Source organism: Columba livia, chromosome 2 (genome assembly GCF_036013475.1).
Source record: "Columba livia isolate bColLiv1 breed racing homer chromosome 2, bColLiv1.pat.W.v2, whole genome shotgun sequence".
In the NCBI taxonomy this organism is placed as follows: Eukaryota; Metazoa; Chordata; class Aves; order Columbiformes; family Columbidae; genus Columba; species Columba livia.
In genome coordinates, this window is record NC_088603.1 from 66,961,805 (window position 1) to 66,978,860 (window position 17,056).

The 17,056-nt window shown below is 39.5% G+C and overlaps 1 protein-coding gene across 1 annotated transcript in view; it reads right to left on the reverse strand.

The window, feature by feature from the left end:
* RNF144B (ring finger protein 144B) overlaps positions 1 to 13,046 on the reverse strand; it is a 98,942-nt gene extending 85,896 nt beyond the window's left edge. Inside the window, exon 1 of the mRNA XM_065055211.1 lies at positions 11,501 to 13,046. The gene's annotated coding sequence lies outside the window, so the exon portion shown is untranslated. The remainder of the gene's footprint in view (positions 1 to 11,500) is intronic.
* Between the last annotated feature and the right edge of the window lie 4,010 nt (positions 13,047 to 17,056).

The following is a 17,056-nucleotide window of genomic DNA, read 5'->3' on the forward strand; positions in this document are numbered from 1 at the left end:
CTGGTGGGATCTCCTGAGCTGACAGAAGGCAAAAGCACCATGAAAGCTCCCTTAATTCCTAGGCAACAACGCAGGACAAAGTAGCACGTGTGTGTGTCTTCTGAGGACAAGGAACCAGGACACAAACCAAACGAGGTGACTAACGGGTTATAACCATGTAATCAGTGCTGAAGGCCACGCTGCACAGTCTATGACTTTTTTTAATGTCTGCCTTTTACAACTTTTGCAAATTGACACACTCAGCAGGCCGGTGGGAATCTGAATCACCTACGACATAAAATAAATGCATTCAAATGTCAAAACAACTGAGAACATGTTCCCATTTTTAGGAGACATATTTTTAATAGCAAAATAAAATAAATTACGATTTTAGTAAGTCCACTTTTACTATGTCAAAATCTAATGTTTTATTCAATAAATAAAACGTAGAACTATTATTCCTACTATTTTACATTTGGTTTTATGCTCACAAAGTCAGATAATCTCTGTGGATACTGTAAAACCCCATTATTAAGATTGACCATATAGACACACAAAAAAAGAGAAACATTTCATAACAGACCTAAAAACACCCAGAAGTATTCATAAGAATGAAAAGAGTCAAACACAGTATTTTGGTTTGTTAATGACAAAGTATTTCTGATTCCTGCTATATTTTCCCTTCACATCAAAGAAAACTTGTTGATTCAAAACCAATTAGAACTGTGAGGAAAGAAAGAAAAGCACTGCTGAACTGAAATTGTATTCATACTGTAATTTATTATTTTAAATATTTAGATGTGATGTCATATAATGTCTCCAGCATCTTCCAATCTGGTGCAAGTGCAAGCTTCCTCTGAAAAAAGAGTTCCTGTTTGCCTCCTTCTCCTTTGCCCTCCCTCCCTTATCTTCCTCTCCACCAGACATAATAACTCTGCAGCCACAAAGTAAGACGCTCCAGCAAGCCCATCTGACAGAAAACTTAGTCAGTCTTCTGACAGCCTCCAAAAAAGAAAAGAATTTTCCATCAAACCAGTTTACTGGATTTCTCTTGCCCCAGAAGCAGAGGAAATGTATGAATAGGTACAGAAATGCAACAGAAATCCAATTCTTTCTGCAGGAGCTGCAGCTGTACCAGAGAGCATCACATCCAGCCACACGCTCAGGGCATAGTTCTAATTTTATATTGCGCGTCCTCCCCAAATAAATGGTTCTGGTTTCTCACTTTTGCCAGAATAGCACCAGTGTAGGCAGATGACCTGTGAGGTCTGAGAGCTGATCAGAGCCTTAATCCTACACTGACAAATCGAGGAGGATGGTGATTCCCCCAAGGCCCCAGCAGAGAGAGGGAAGGAGGGAGGGAAGGAAGGGAAGGAAGGGTATGAAGGGAAGGAAGGGTATGAAGGGAGGGAAGGGAGGGAGGGAGGAGAGGAGCTCCACATCATGTGGCGACCAGGGAGAGACCTGTGCCCTCACTCTCTGTAAGCAGCGCCCACTGTGATGGAGGAACACCCAGGCAGATGTGACACTTTCCTGGGTTTTAGTGGGGTTTATGATTTCTGCATCCTTCCACTCCGCAGAGGCCATTTTGCATTATTCTTTTTCTTCTGACAGTTTAATTGATAATATAACCCAGTGGTCCTACTGGGACAGCACCACCTTTGTAGTAAAGAAATAAGAATTCTCTTCCTAGTCCTTTACTATCTACTAAATAAACCCAAACATTTTATTTCTCTTTATCTGTTTTGTGGTTTGTTTCCTTTTTTTTTTCTAGTTGATTACTATTTACTAAATAAACCAAATCATTTTACTTTATCTATTTTTTTAATTCCCATCCTCATCTTATTGTACACTGGAAGCATTTGGAAATCTATTGCCATTTGAATGTACAATAACTGTACATGCAACATTTGTCCCTTTGCCTCTCTCCTCATCAGCTATAAATAAACAACTTCACTCATTTTTAAAATAACCCACACATTTGCTTTTTAAAGTATCCTGAAACACTTGAGTTTTCTTGGACTTATTCAAATATATATGGAAATGCCAGTTGGCATATACAAAGGCATACAAACTTAGGTATTACACAGTATTTGCCAGAATAAAATGCAACACGGAAGGGCAAAATGGACCAGTTCTCAGCTCTACCAAGGCAGAAGCAAAATGCAAGTAGGAGAAAAAATGCATTAACATTTTTTTTCAAAAGTTCCAATATACTGTAAAGATGAAACATTTCATTTATGAGCAAAAGACAAAATATAAATGTTTACAAGTCTATAAACAATACTTACACTAGCCTTGACAGAAGAACCCAAGGCACAAAACCAGGTATTCCCAAAAAGAAAGTAGAAACTAATACCTAGTAGCACTTTCCAGAAAAAGCTGTTGCCAACTGTTCTAAACTGTTTGAATTCATTTTCAATACTTTTTCTGAGGTCAGAAGCAAAGCCCATGCCAAAGAATGTGATCTGTTTCATTAGTCAAAAGGGAGTATTTAGTTTGGGAAGAATCAGGAATATCTAAGGGGGCATATTTTGGGGCTTTTTGCATGTTACCACCAGGAAAATTCCAGATTATTGCAACTAAATTACAGGAGAAGAAAGAAATGTTTAACTACTTAGAGGTTATAAAGGAGTTTAATATGCATTACTACACACTAAATTTGGAAAGTAGTCGGCATTCCTAGGCAGAACCACATAAATGAGAAAGATTTCATATGTTGATTCAAATCAGACTGTATGGAATTTAATCATAATTCCAGAGAATGACGAGTCCCTTATCCCACCACTAACTGCATTCAGAATTTCCTCTTGCACAGAGTTGCTGCAGGATGGCCTCACTGGATGCGTATCTTTGGCATCAGGGATGTTCACAAGATGAGAAGCAGACTTTTGTACTGCTGGAAAACTGTGGAAAGATATTCAAGGATACATGAATGAAAAAGGATGCATGAATGAAAAGACGACTCTTACAGCTTATCTACACAAAGAAGCTACAATTGAGGGTATGAATTTAGAGCATAAATTCAAATGCTCAATAACTCCTTCCACATGCAATGAGTTGAACACTCCAGGATAACGAACCACTTTGCATTCAACAAGAATATTCAATAATACCCAAAACAAGAACCAGTGTGGAGCAACAGATGTTGTGTACATTCTGCTTTACTCCACTGCAACTTTTCTCGGGAGACACACTCTCAGTAACAGGAAAACAGAAACTTTAATAAAAATCTAAAGAGTTTAACTTAATGCCTTCACTTTTTGCAGATTTCCAGGATAGAGCACACTCCCACTTTACAGTTCATAGACAGAAAGCTCATTTACCCAGAGATGCTCATGCTGCTGACGCAAGTCCTGCCAAATCCTGCGACTGAAGATGTGAGGGAACACTGAAGATGTTCCACCTTTTTGCTGCTGGCCTCACCTCCTGCACAGTAACCAATCTGTCCGGGGCTCAGGACTCCCTGGTTCACAGTCCAAGGTATTTGCTTTCTCTGAGCATAAATTTGCGCTACATTCCTTGTGTGAACTACCCCGGCTGCACAGAAAGCACACATGCTGTTCTGCTGCAATTTGTCCAGCAGCCTAAAGAGAGGAGCAGAATGGAGAACTAGACATCATAACCTCATCAATCACCCTACCAAAACTTAGCAGGGTTTATTATCCAGAACCTTCAGGAAGATTCATTTGAATAAACTTTTAAAATGTATCAGTTAAACCACTGTTTAATTTACTTTGGAAGTCAGCTAAACAAACAAAAGCCACCTGCAAATAAAAGTATCCATAACAGATTTGAATGTGACTTAATTCATACACTTTCTAAGTTATCTGAAATTAATATTCCAGAATGTCCATGCAGTTAATTTGAACTATTTTTTTCTGAATTTTCCTATGCATGCAAGCTCAGAGACTGCTATTCAATTTTTCTGAGGCACAAAATGCAGTGAAGACAGAGGGCTGTGTTTAGCACTGGGCAGGAAGGTAGCTGTGAAGAAGTGTGAAGTGAAAGCATTTCAAGCAAGTATTTTTGTAAGGCACTTCCAAAAATGACAAAAATGGCTCTGTTGCTTAGCTCATTTTTCAACCAAATTACTTAACCAGATGGAAAGCCAAGATATGTGACCTTCTGTGCCAAGTAAGGTCACATATATATATATATATATATTTATATTTATATTTATATTTTTTTTTTAACAGCGTTTAGAAGTATAAACTGCTCTGAGAAGACAAGCAGAACTCTTGATGAAAACTCAAGGTGAATGCATTTTCTAAAGGACAATTGCATATGCAATTAGACACACAAAACAGATTTAATCTAACAGCATTCAGATTTCTGAGAAAAACACATGTATTATAGCACCTGTGTAGTACTGATCGTTTTGACAGATACTGCAGACCAAATTCTTCCTTGGCAAGTCACCTCTTAAGCACACCAGAAAAAAGAAAATTACATACCTACACATTTTAAAGGTGAAAGAGCCATGACATAACTAAATTCCTACTCTGATGAGAGACATGGCATTTGGTTTTTGGTAAGTCTTAACTTCTATAGTCAATGCTAGATGCCGCTTTGCTTTTCAGTATCTGTATTCCGTCTCAGCAAAGCTTGGAGGGGATTATATAGGGGCTTAAATTTACAAACTGAGCTGACATTAGCATGTCAGAAATGGCACATAAACTCTCTGCAACTGAATCACTCAACTTTTGTGCTCCCCCAGCTGGCTGCAATAGTGGGATGCAATTTACTGTGGGCAAAAAGGCTTTTTCTCAGAGTAACTTCATTTGAGACTCTTTTAAAACAGCTGAAGGACTTGAGCAGACTTTGGGACATGACATATTTTATACCAAATCTTAGTCAAAATTAAGCAAATTTTTAATGTTTAATACATGTTCACATTTCAAGACCAAAATAGGAAGTTTTGTAAAACAAAGAGATCTAATAATATGACATATTAAAATTTTCAATAAAGTTTTAAAACCTCTAGGTTACATTATTAAAGTCTACAATCCTCCACATAACAGTACAAACCTTTAGGTATGTGAATATTCCATCTTTAATTGGGTAAGCAAATCGGATAACCTCCCTCACAGTTATTTATAGCATTGGGATTTCAGGACCTATTTCTGAGAGGCGAGAGGCAACTACTTCTTCCAGCTTACCAGAGTGTTCAGGTTACAGAGCTCATGTGTGATCAAGGATCTTGTAATCAATGCCGCAATCCACCACCAAAAAGTCTAATTCTCATCAATAATAAAAGCTGCTTTACGTAGTGGGTATAATGGTTTCCGTCAAGGCCTCACTAAGCATCCAAGGAAGCCTTACCCCCACCAAAGGTAGAAGCAAGTGTAATATGTGTTAATTCACTCTCATTTACAGCAGTTTAAAAGTATAGCAGTACAAGCCTCTCCACACAGTAGCAACAAGAGTCCGAGTCTTTCAAAAACCAAATACCATAAAGCAACTAAGAATAAACTAGAAACAGGCATCAGATTTTTTAAAATGTTTGTTCAATCTTTTATTTCCAAAGTAATTAAACACTCAATGAAAAATGGCCAGGCTAAAGCTGTCAAACTATATCCTTATGCAGCATCTTTCCCCAGCAACATTTCAAGTGGGTAAAGTATATCATTTCTTCTTTTTTTTTTTTTTTTTTTTTTAAATCAAAACCAGGCAAAGGATTTTCCCAAAAGTTTTCCAGGAAAGTTAACCTCTGGACTAAAACCAAACATAAAAATGTTGGCAGGAAAGACAACTGTTTCATTAAGTTACAAGTACACAAAGATAGCATAAAGATGCAAGTAAATGCTGAAAATTCTTATGTAACTTTCAATTTAGCAGGCCGCTACAGACTACCATCTATTATAACAAGAACATAACAATTTATATTTAAAAAACTCAACTGAATTCAAGGCATAGGCATCATATCGTGTGCTCTCTACTTCTGTCTGATTTTTATGTATTAATCTTGAGTATCAGGAACAAATGCTTTAAAAGCATGAGAATGTGTTCTATTCCACAAAGACACTTTTGTCCACACAACTATGTGTGGTTTGTTCCAAAAAAAGCAGTGGGTAATTTCACAGAATCACAGGATTTTTGCCAAAATGAGAGAGTTTCAGTTTATTTATAAAAAAAATTACTTGGAGTAGCTGGGATGCTTATTTTGCAATTTCACATGCTGTATCATCTTCTTGTAAGCTGAAGAAGTACAACAAATACCTGAAACAACGAAGGTTCTGTAACCAAAAAGAGTTTGAAGTGGTTGCAAAATTATTTTTATAAAAGCTGGAAAGAATAATATCTGAAACACTCCAAAAACTTTTGTAGAATATGAACAAAACCAAGATCTTTTACCAGTTCTTAAATCCTTTAAAAATTATTGGGAGTAACACACCTTCTCTGTATACCAGACCATTCATAAGATTTAAATGAGACAGTTGTTCAACACAGACCTAAAAAAAGCATCATCTTAACCGACACATTGAAAAATTTACCAGGTTTAAAGCTAATTTTGCATTTCAAAGTCTTCCTTAAAACCTGCTTACAAGGTATCTAAACATACGGCCTTGAGGATACATGATACATCAGACCTGTGGATACTTTAACTTTCACTAACACCTCTGTGCCATGTCAACAGGACATCAACAGTAACAGTTATTTGGTTGTTTTTTGCTGAAATCCTGAAAAGCACAAACAGTGCAAGGCACACTCAGAAACTGAAGTAAATAATTTGGTCACGTTTTTCATGCCAGCAAAACATGTATGATAAAATGCAAACACAGAAGAGAACGTTTGGAAGTGAAAAGTCATCAGTGAGATAGCTTATACTAGATGTATATTTGTACAATGTATGTTTGGTTTTCTGTCCTACAGCTGGCTACCACAGATCACAACCTGGTGTTGCAGCTTAACATGTCAAGGTATAAAGTGTAGCAAGACTGCTGTTCCATAGACAGCAAAACCACAGAAGGAGACAGAATGTGTATCAGAACCATTTCCAGATAAGGTATCCCTGGTAGCGACTAAAGGTCCTGTGAGAATACACAGTTTGAACCATTTACTTTCCTCTTTTCTAGTGACTTTTAGAAAAGATGTTGTAAATTTCCATTTCTTTTCCACTGTCCAGACAGTACGGATGGGAATCAGCAGTCTTATAGCCTATTTCCAGTTCTGCCACTAAATGATATTCAAACTATATTATTCTTCATTTTACTAAGTCATAAAATGAAAAATTAAAAAAATCCAACAACTGACTTGAATTGAGCATCTAGCCCAAATTTGGCATCTTGGATACTGTTTCACTTAGAGAGACTAACTGGTAAAGTTTAGTGTTCCACTAACAGAAATTTATTTATTTACAACATGTAAAGAAGATGGGAGAGAGGAAAAGGTGAGACAAAGAAAAAAGTCTCCAATTAGTTTATGAGCTCTTTTGTCATGAAGTATTTACACTGTTAGATATGTAATAAAGAGTTGAATATTAACTAGTTAGCCTGTGAATTTCCCAGAAAAGCTCAACCAACTACCCACAGATGCATGTGGGTAGTGATGTGATGTTATTCCTGGAGAGTCTATTTGTAATGTCCACATTTCAGAAGTGGTATCACTCATCCTCAGGCAACTGAATACTCAAATTCTGCCTCCTGTGACATCCCTGCAAAAATTCAGACCTGTACTTGGATTGCCATGACTGAAGTATTTTATGAAGTAATCTAATTTTTAGAATTAGATCAAGTAAAATAGTGTCTTGATACTGTCTGCAAAATAAATAGAATAACTAACGTACTTATTTGCATATAAGTGAATATTCTGGCATTTGGGTATTTTAACCAGGAAGGCTTAGCCCGACTTTATAGGAATTACTTTAAAAACTACACACAACTCCGATAAACATTGTAAGAATTTATATAAGTTCCATTCACTAGGCATCACACAGTATTTCATTTTCTGAGCAAGCTTCAGAATATCCCTGTAATTATTTTCTCCATATTACACCTACGAAACTCAGGTACAGAAACATCCATAATTTGTCTTTGATGACACAAGAGATGACTATTAGATGCACAGAGACAAGACAAAAAAAGTTGTCTTCTACTTACACAGTCTAAAAGCCTTTCCAATTTTTCAAAGATGAACACTTATGCAATAAAAAATAATTCAGTAAAAGACTTAAATCTTGAGCAAGTGTTTTCTAAAATACATCAACACATGTAAATACGCTACTTTGTACAAGGAAGATTTCATAATCTATTTCTGCTATGGTCATGAGAAAAAGACTAAAATATGAAAAGTCCTGTTTAAAGGAGCAATGACATTTAGTACAAGCTTCTATTCTGTATAGAAGACTAAAAAAATGTTCAAGCTGTTCAGCTGTTCACGATCAATCAGTTTAAATCACTGTCTTCCTCCACATAGAATGGCTGAAGTTCTAGAAGTAAAATTAAGGAAAACTAAGGAAGGAAAACTAAGGAAACCTCAAATTATGCAGAGCTGACTGCAGCCTTCCCAGAAAATATCCAGCCACCTCCCCTTTTGAATGGTAGTATCTCTGATCACTCCTGTGCCAGCATTCTAGTTCCTTTACACCAGGGGTGTCCAGCTCATTTTCACCGGGGGCCACACCAGCCCTGCGATTGCCTTTAAAGGGCCAAATGTAATTTTAGGACTGTATAAATGTAACTACTCCTACATTTCTGCAGTCCTAACATTACATGCGGCCCTTTGAAGGCAACCACGCGGCTGATGTGGCCCCCCATGAAAATGAGTTTGATGCCCCTGCTTTATACCATATCCAGGTACTGAATGCCCTTGAATTTCACTCCTGCTTTATGTGAGCAAAATCTTCCTTGTGTTAAAATATCAAGTGGACTTTCACCTACTGTAATTCCTGCAAGCCAGATTTCTTTATCTGGCAATTACCAGGGTGCAGTCTTTATTTCAACCTCTCATAAGGAAGAAATTTGCATCACCATGGCCACAGTCCCTAGTGAGGAATGGTTAGTTTCACAGCTTTCAGACCTTTCCACATCATTTGAATGTACTATGCAATGGCACATTGCAAAATGATGGGCTTCTGCAGCCAGCTACATTCACTGGAAGAAGCAGTGAGTGATTCAGTCCTCTCAGCCTAAATATACTCTACTTTTTATGCTTGTTAGTAATCATTACTGTATGTGGATACCTCTTGATATTGTGTAATGCATGCACATCAGTGCAAATCTATCATGCTACAAACTTGAAGTGGGAGGAATCAATTAAAATTTATTTGGAAAAATGATAAATGAAAAAGAAACATGAAGAAATGTAGTGACAGAATCCACTATTAAAGACTTTTTATGTTTGTATAATGTTTAGATTAGGCTGCAGCTCAGCAGAGAATTCAGAATATTTACCTTAACTTTCCCCTTCATATGACAAACAGTTCTTTGAGTCTCGCATTCAAAATTAGGTCTTAAACCATATGTTTTCTCCAAAGCAAGGACACCACTATCAAAAGTGATATTTCAAATAAACATTCTCAAATTTGTTTCCACTTAAAAGTATTGTGACAATATTTAAGTAAGTTTTTGCCAATCCATTTCTAGTCATTCATACTTCAATAACAAATTTCTGTATAGTAAAAAAGATGGGGCATTTTTCCTTTATGGACTTAAATTATTAAAAATATGTCTTCTAGGTTCTTACACTGCAAACAAACTTTACCTAAATTCCCCCTAAAGATGCATTAACATAGAACAGCACCAAAACAAGAATCTGACTGAGCAAACAGTCCTGTGCTAAACCCTGCAGATCTCTACAGGCCTCCTGTAACTTTCCTTGAGGCCCTAGACCATGGTGGCGCCCACCTCATGCTAAGGTGAAACTGGAGGCAGAAATCTGTGAAGCCTCAGGTCCAGCCACCAGAGGGGAAAATACAAGCTTCTTATGTTTAAGTTGTCTATTTCAGAATGTCATTACTGGAATTCTTTAAGATTTTTTTTTTAACTTTATAAGTCCTTCTCATCTTGGCTTCACAAGTGTACACATAAAACAATTTCCCTAAAGCTTTTAGTTATGTCATATCAGAATTTCCACTAAAAGTGTAATCAGAAATTAAGGCTTATAGCTTTTAGCCACACAGCATTGTCATTTCTTGCCTCAACATGTTACATCTATGTGTCCAATTCTGCAAGTTCTATTGAAGAGGAGAATAAGTTAATTTGTTAAATTAACATACAAATCCTGTATTAAAAGCCTGGCGTGAGCTAACAAAAGTCACAAAATATGACAAAAGCCATTGAACAAATTCAGTATCCAGCTACAGGTAAATCCAGTATAACAGCTCTGAAACAAATAGTTACCATGGTGTAAAGTCTGAAGTAACTGGGAGCAGAACTTGGCTGCCTGGCACTTACTTCACTAAATTTAAAGACTTGAAAGGTTCAAACAGTAAATAAGTACATATATTGTGAGAAGAAATGTCTAGAAACCCAGAATACAGAGGTGAAATGAAGATAAATGCTTTGCTTCCATGCTGAACTTTCTGAATTTTGTTAGTCTAAGCCAGGCCATAAATACCGCTTTAATATGCCCTGAATATTTTCAGTGTGAAATTCCATTCATTTAAAAATAAGACATGATTCATACAGAATTCACATGGCAGGCCCTGGAATTTTAAAGCAGCTTGAACATAACACGCAGATGTATAAATCTTTAAACAGCTTTAGCTGGGATTTCTTTTTCTATATATTAAATGCAATTGTTTCAAATATGGAATGTGAATACTTGAGAACTTTGTTTCTATATCTAGTTTATGTGTTGCAGAACAAATATTAAAAGCTCAAATCTGAAAAATGAGGTTGTTCACAGCAGTAGTCACTTCAAGGATTAGAAGCTTTTGTCGGGTTGCATTTGCACCTCACACGTAGAAAAGCATACCTAGAGAAAAGGTATGTGGGAAATACCTTAAAAGGCCTGTTAAAGTTACAGAGAGTATATGGTTAAATGAATGCTATCTAAAAAAATTCAAACCTTAATTAGGCTTCATATTACTTCTAAGAATGTAAGATGAAACCCCCACTGAGTAACATTTCCACACTATGTTGGCCCTGGAGCAAACCGTCAAGCAAGCCTGCGTTCACAAGCTCGCAGAGTCACACAGAATCACACAAAAATTCCAAGGCTGAGAGAAGTTCACTTCTTTTGCAGAAGATTTAACACACATGCCCCAAGCCAGCAATCACCGCCTGGTAACCTGAGGCGGGGTGAAGAAGCCCGCCTGCCTGCTTTCGGCCAAGGAAGGAAGCGAACTTAGCTCCCTCTCTCGCTTTTGCAGGTGCCTGTCAATACCCAGGCACAGCCTCGGGCGTCCGGGGACACGGAGCGCGGCAATACGGAGCGCGGCATTGCGGGGCGCGGCGGCTCCCGCTGTCGACGGCGCCCGGGCGGGCTTGGCAGCCGCGGGGGACGGGGAGTGCAGCGGAGGCAGCCTGCGCAGCCGCCGCACGCTAAGTTTAGGAGCCCGCCCGCGGTTTCCTACCTTTGCCCCTCGCCGCCCACGGCTGGGGCCGCGACGTGTTAATCCTGGCGGCGGTTTTCTCCTGGATGCGGCGCGGGTGGGACACCAGGGACGGTAACTCGCGGCAAGGCGGCCAGGGGAGCTGCCGTGAACCCCCGGTCCGCGCTCGTGTCCTCCTTCCTTCGCTGTTCTTCTCCCCCTCCCGCATCTGCCTGCTGGCCCAGGAGGCTGCCGGCGAGTGGGACTCTGGGACCGGTGCCCCTGGACACCCGCCCCGCCGCTGCGGGCGGAGATCGGAGGAAACGGTGGCCACGGGCAGAGCCGGGGGGGGGTGCCCCCGCCGCCGAGGCCGCTGCCGGCGGCGCGCCCGGGCGTGTAACTGCAGGCCGCCGCCTCACAAAGGGCAAATTCATGTTACCTTTGCCGAGCGCGGCGGTGGAAGGGCTAGGTGCCGGGTGAGTCCCACAGCTACTGGACGGCTGGGAGGGGAGGAATCTCACTCTGAAAAGAAAAGCCTTGTCTTCTGGAAAATGTCAAATTATATCATGTCACGTCGACAAAATTATTACCATTGTCACCTTAAAATTATTAGAAGGCTACAAAGTTTTCCTTTTTCTTGTTTTTGGTTGTTTGGTTTGATTGTGTTGTTTGGGTTTTTTTAAACACAGGTTGCCATTAACTACACACAATGCATGTGGAAAACCACCAGTTTCACTTTGTAAACCAACTTGATGATGAGCTAAGTGCAAACTTGTCCTACTGCAAAGTAATAATACCCCCTGGAAATGCTTTCCGCTTACAATGAGTTTAGAAATGTGTAATGGTAAATTACCAACTGTACCAAAAGCTATAGACCTGTCAAGTAGAAATTTACAGACTCAAACCTTAAAGCTTAATAAATTGACAGTGTTTCTTTCTATAAAGTGGGAGTTACATCACGTTTACATAGTCAACTGGCACATATACACACTATTCATGACAAAACTGTCTCAAAAGTAGCAGGAGGCCAGTAACTGAGTGAGCATTCATCACAAGTCAGATTCTGTCCCTGCGGTGCTTCCCGAGGGAAACCATCCTGCTAAGAGTTCTGGACGAGTGAGCAGCATGTGGGACCTCGAATGAAAGCCCTTTTACTGCCACTGTCCCCACTGTCAGCAGGGGGATGCAGCAGAGGTTACAGGGCTGCTGCCTGCCAGACCTATGCATCAGTCGTTTGGAGTTTTCAGGCTGTACCTGTGGATCTAAACACTAGATCAAAATACTTCATAGAAAATATAACAGCCGTGCACACTTTCACTGGACATACATAGAGTTGTGTATGTTATTAAACACACACAAAGCAGTATTTTTCAAACCCTGCAGAGTAACATTTAACTTCATGGTAACTAGAAGGTCAACAGAAATTCCAACACAGAGCTCAGTCTGACAGAGTACAGAGTTGTCATTCACACACAGATGTAAAATGTAACTTTATGTGCTATCTTGATTCATTAAATTTCTCTGATGCTTACTACTTAACAATTTTGTTAAATTTTTGTATATATTTACCCTGAAACGTGGCCTGTATAGAGATTCCTAAAATGTAGTGAAACTACTTAGATTCATATCAATTACGCATTTCACATTTTGTATTTACAAGGACAACTCTTTAAGCTTCTTCAGGGTAAGAAACACATGACGAGTGTGGATGATGCAAGTTTGCTAATCCTGAAACACTTAGATGGGGAATGAAAAGGGAAACACAGGATGTCAGAACTGAGCAAGACCACCTTAGGAAACACTTCGCAAATCAGGTATTCTTATCAGTCAACAAATGTAAATTATCTTGCAGTGAACACTTGGAGATACTCAGCATTATGTTATTCACAGAATCACAGAATGTTAGGGCTTGAAAGGGACACATCTAGTCCAATCCCCCTGCCGGAGCAGGAACACCTAGATGAGGTTGCACAGGAAGGTAGCCAGGCAGGTTTTAAATGTCTCCAGAGCAGGAGACTCCACAACCTCCCTGGGCAGCCTGTTCCAGTGCTCTGTCACCCTCACTGAGAAGAAGTTTCTTCTCTAATTTAAGTGGAACCTTTTGTGTTCTAGTTTGTACCCATTACCCCTTGTCCTATCATTGGTTGTCAGCAAGAAGAGCCTAGCTCCATCCTCGTGACACTCACCCTTTATATATCTGTAAACATTATTAAGGTCACCCCTCAGTCTCATCCAAGCTAAAGATCACACCATAGTTTAACTACATACTGCTCAAATAATTTTCATATTTCTCTTGTGTTAATTAGATAAACTATCTGTCCATATTCAGATTCCTGCCTTTAGTTGCAATTTTATAACGCTTAGATTCAAAAGCCATATAACACTTCTAATGTTTATTATAAGGATTTACTTGGCATTTACACAGGACTTTTCTCAGCATTTCGTAGACAGGCCACTTTGACATTTCTAGGAAATATGTAGTCACATGACTGTTACAGAGAAACTGAAGCGTGTATGTGTATTTATATGACTCATACAAGAACACAAAGCAACAGTACTTAAATTGTTTAAAAAGTTGGATCCTATAAGTTGTTGCTGTGGTATTTTGCTCTGTGGATAAATACTCAGAGTTGCTAAGTACTTTGATGCAGGACACTTTCTCTGCAATCTACAGGTGACCTTTTCTGTAATTTTGCCTGCAGCAGATCAGATGGCAGGACACGGCAGTAACCAGTCACTTTGGAACAAAATAAATGCAGTCCTCGGGGACTTTGTATGCTCTGTGAAGCCTACACTTCTATTCCCAAAAGCTTCTCAAGAACTGCCACATGCTCTATACTGAAAGCCAAACAACATTGTTTGGTAATCCAAGTTGCTCTGAACTAACTGAAAAGAACTGTTTATATGAATCAAGAGAGGCTGGTATCACAGTATCACAGTATGTTCAATCCCCCTGCTGGAGCAGGAACGCCTAGGTGAGGTCGCACAGGAACATGTCCAGGCGGGTTTTGAATGTCTCCAGAGAAGTAGACTCCACAACCTCCCTGGGCAGCCTGTTCCAGTGCTCTGTCACCCTTACTGAGAAGAAGTTTTTTCTCAAATTTAAGCGGAACCTCTTGTGTTCCAGCTTGATCCCATTACCCCTTGTCCTATCATTGTTTGCCACCGAGAAGAGCCTGGCTCCATCCTCATGGCACTCACCCTTTATATATTTATAAACATTAATAAGGTCCCCCCTTAGTCTCCTCCTCTCCAAACTAAAGAGACCCAGCTCCCTCAGCCTTTCTTCATAAGGGGGGTGCTCCACTCCCTTAATCATCTTCGTTGCCCTATGCTGGACCCTCTCCAGCAGTTCCCTGTCCTTCTTGAACTGAGGGGCCCAGAACTGGACACAATATTCCAGATGTGGTCTCACCAGGGCAGAGTAGAGGGGAAGGAGGACCTCTCTCGATCTACTAGCCACCCCCCTTCTAATACACCCCAGGATGCCATTGGCCTTCCTGGCCACAAGGGCACAGTGCTGGCTCATGGTCATCCTGTTGTCCACCAGGACCCCCAGGTCCCTTTCCCCTACACTGCTCTCTAATATGTAATTTCCCAACCTATACTGGAACCTGGGGTTGTTCCTGCCCAGATGCAGGACTCTACACTTGCCCTTGTTAAATTTCATCAGGTTATTCCCCGCCCAACTCTCCAGCCTGTCCAGGTCCCGCTGGATGGCAGCACAGCCTTCTGGCGTGTCAGCCACTCCTCCCAGCTTAGTGTCATCAGCAAACTTGCTGATAGTACACTCTATTCCCTCGTCTAAATCGTTAATGAATATATTGAATAATATAGGCCCCAGTACTGACCCCTGAGGCACTCCACTAGATACTGGCCTCCAACTAGACTCCGCACCATTGACTACCACTCTCTGGCTTCTCTCCTTAAGCCAGTTTGCAACCCACCTCACTACTCTATTGTCTACACCACACCTCCTCAACTTAGCTGTGAGGATGCTGTGGGAGACTGTGTCAAAGGCTTTACTGAAGTCAACTGGTAACTATGTTTAAACTTGCACTGCCCAGTGCACTCCAGCATACAAGCTTGTAACTGATCTTCCAACAAGCCAGCTGCTTCTTTTTACAGCATCTTCAAACCATTTTTCACCATTTAATTCTATTGAGCTACTATGTCTAAGAAACATCCTGTTTGATACCTAAAAGTGAGCTCAAGGTACCTCCACTATAACTATGTTTTATGGAACTGGTGTTTCCAGATGAAGCTAGCCATAAAACTAAAAGAGTGTCCTTAATACTGGGACTATGGGAGTAAAAGAGTACCCTTTCCATGGTGGAATAGGAGCAGGCTATAGTAAGGACCTTTTGCATTAACTCCAATAACCTCTTAGAATAATTTATTCCTCTTCAATTTAGGTTTTTAAGTTGCATTTAGTACCTTCACTATGCTGTGTAAATACCTTAGATAATGCTAGCATTTCACATCAATAAAATTTTCTCACATAGGTCTTTCAGCTCTCAGCTGAAACTGTATCATTAACTTCATCAGGCTGGGTGATAAAAAGACAGCAATATAGAAGTGTCAATACAGTGAAGTATCCCAAAGCAGTGTGTTGAGAATGAGCATTCTTACTCAAAATGAGAAGATAAACCAGTTTCAGTCTCTCTTCCTGAATTCAACAATTTCCCTTTAGTTCATATGTGAAATTTTCTTCTTCAGAATTTGCCCCCTTCTTCGCCCAAATTTTAGCTTTGCAGATTTTATCTAAAAGTCTTTTTAATCCACATTGTCTTGGTCTTGTCCTGGAGGTGCAACAACCAATAAAGTTAGTTTTCATAGCTGTCAGAGTTCTGCCAGAAGAAACCTGTGACAAAATGCAATTTACCTACACTGAGTACATCAGTTCCTGCAACAGTGGTTTCACTCTGTAAGAGTCTGCCTGCTACTAAAGTGACAAATGTTCACTAAAAGGATCAATTAAGCCATTATCTTCTATTTCTCCTTAAGATGCAGTTCTAATGTGATATCTGTAGGACTTGAACATAGGTAATTAGGTAAGTCATCTCTGTTGGGTAAACATGCCCCTTTTTAGAAAATGACTGTCTACTTTATCATCACAACCTGAAGCACAGCTTTTGGATGTCTTCTGTCATGATTCTGAACTAATCCAAACCTACTTATCTTATATGAAGTAGTCTGTTGTCTTCAAACATCTGTTTGGTGCCATTTGTATAGCCCATGGCTTAATGATGAGATATTTTTGTCTCCTTTTTGTAAGTTAACTTCAGGCTTGTTGGTAAATAATTTACATTTCCCCTTTTAAGACCACCACCATCTGTGACTGCATTAGCTTTAAAGATATGAATTTGCATCTCTGATGCCTAAATTGGGGGGGTGATTAATCTATATTGCCTGGACTTTCCTTTTGTACGCTATACATGAATTGTAGTATTTCCCAAGTATTTTCCTATTCCAGATTCTATTATTTTATAATATTTGTATTACACTTCCTAGTTTCATTACCAGTTCTACATTACTACGCTTTACACCTGCCCAAGATTAACAGTTCACGTCAGTGTGACATTTCTCTCATTTCCT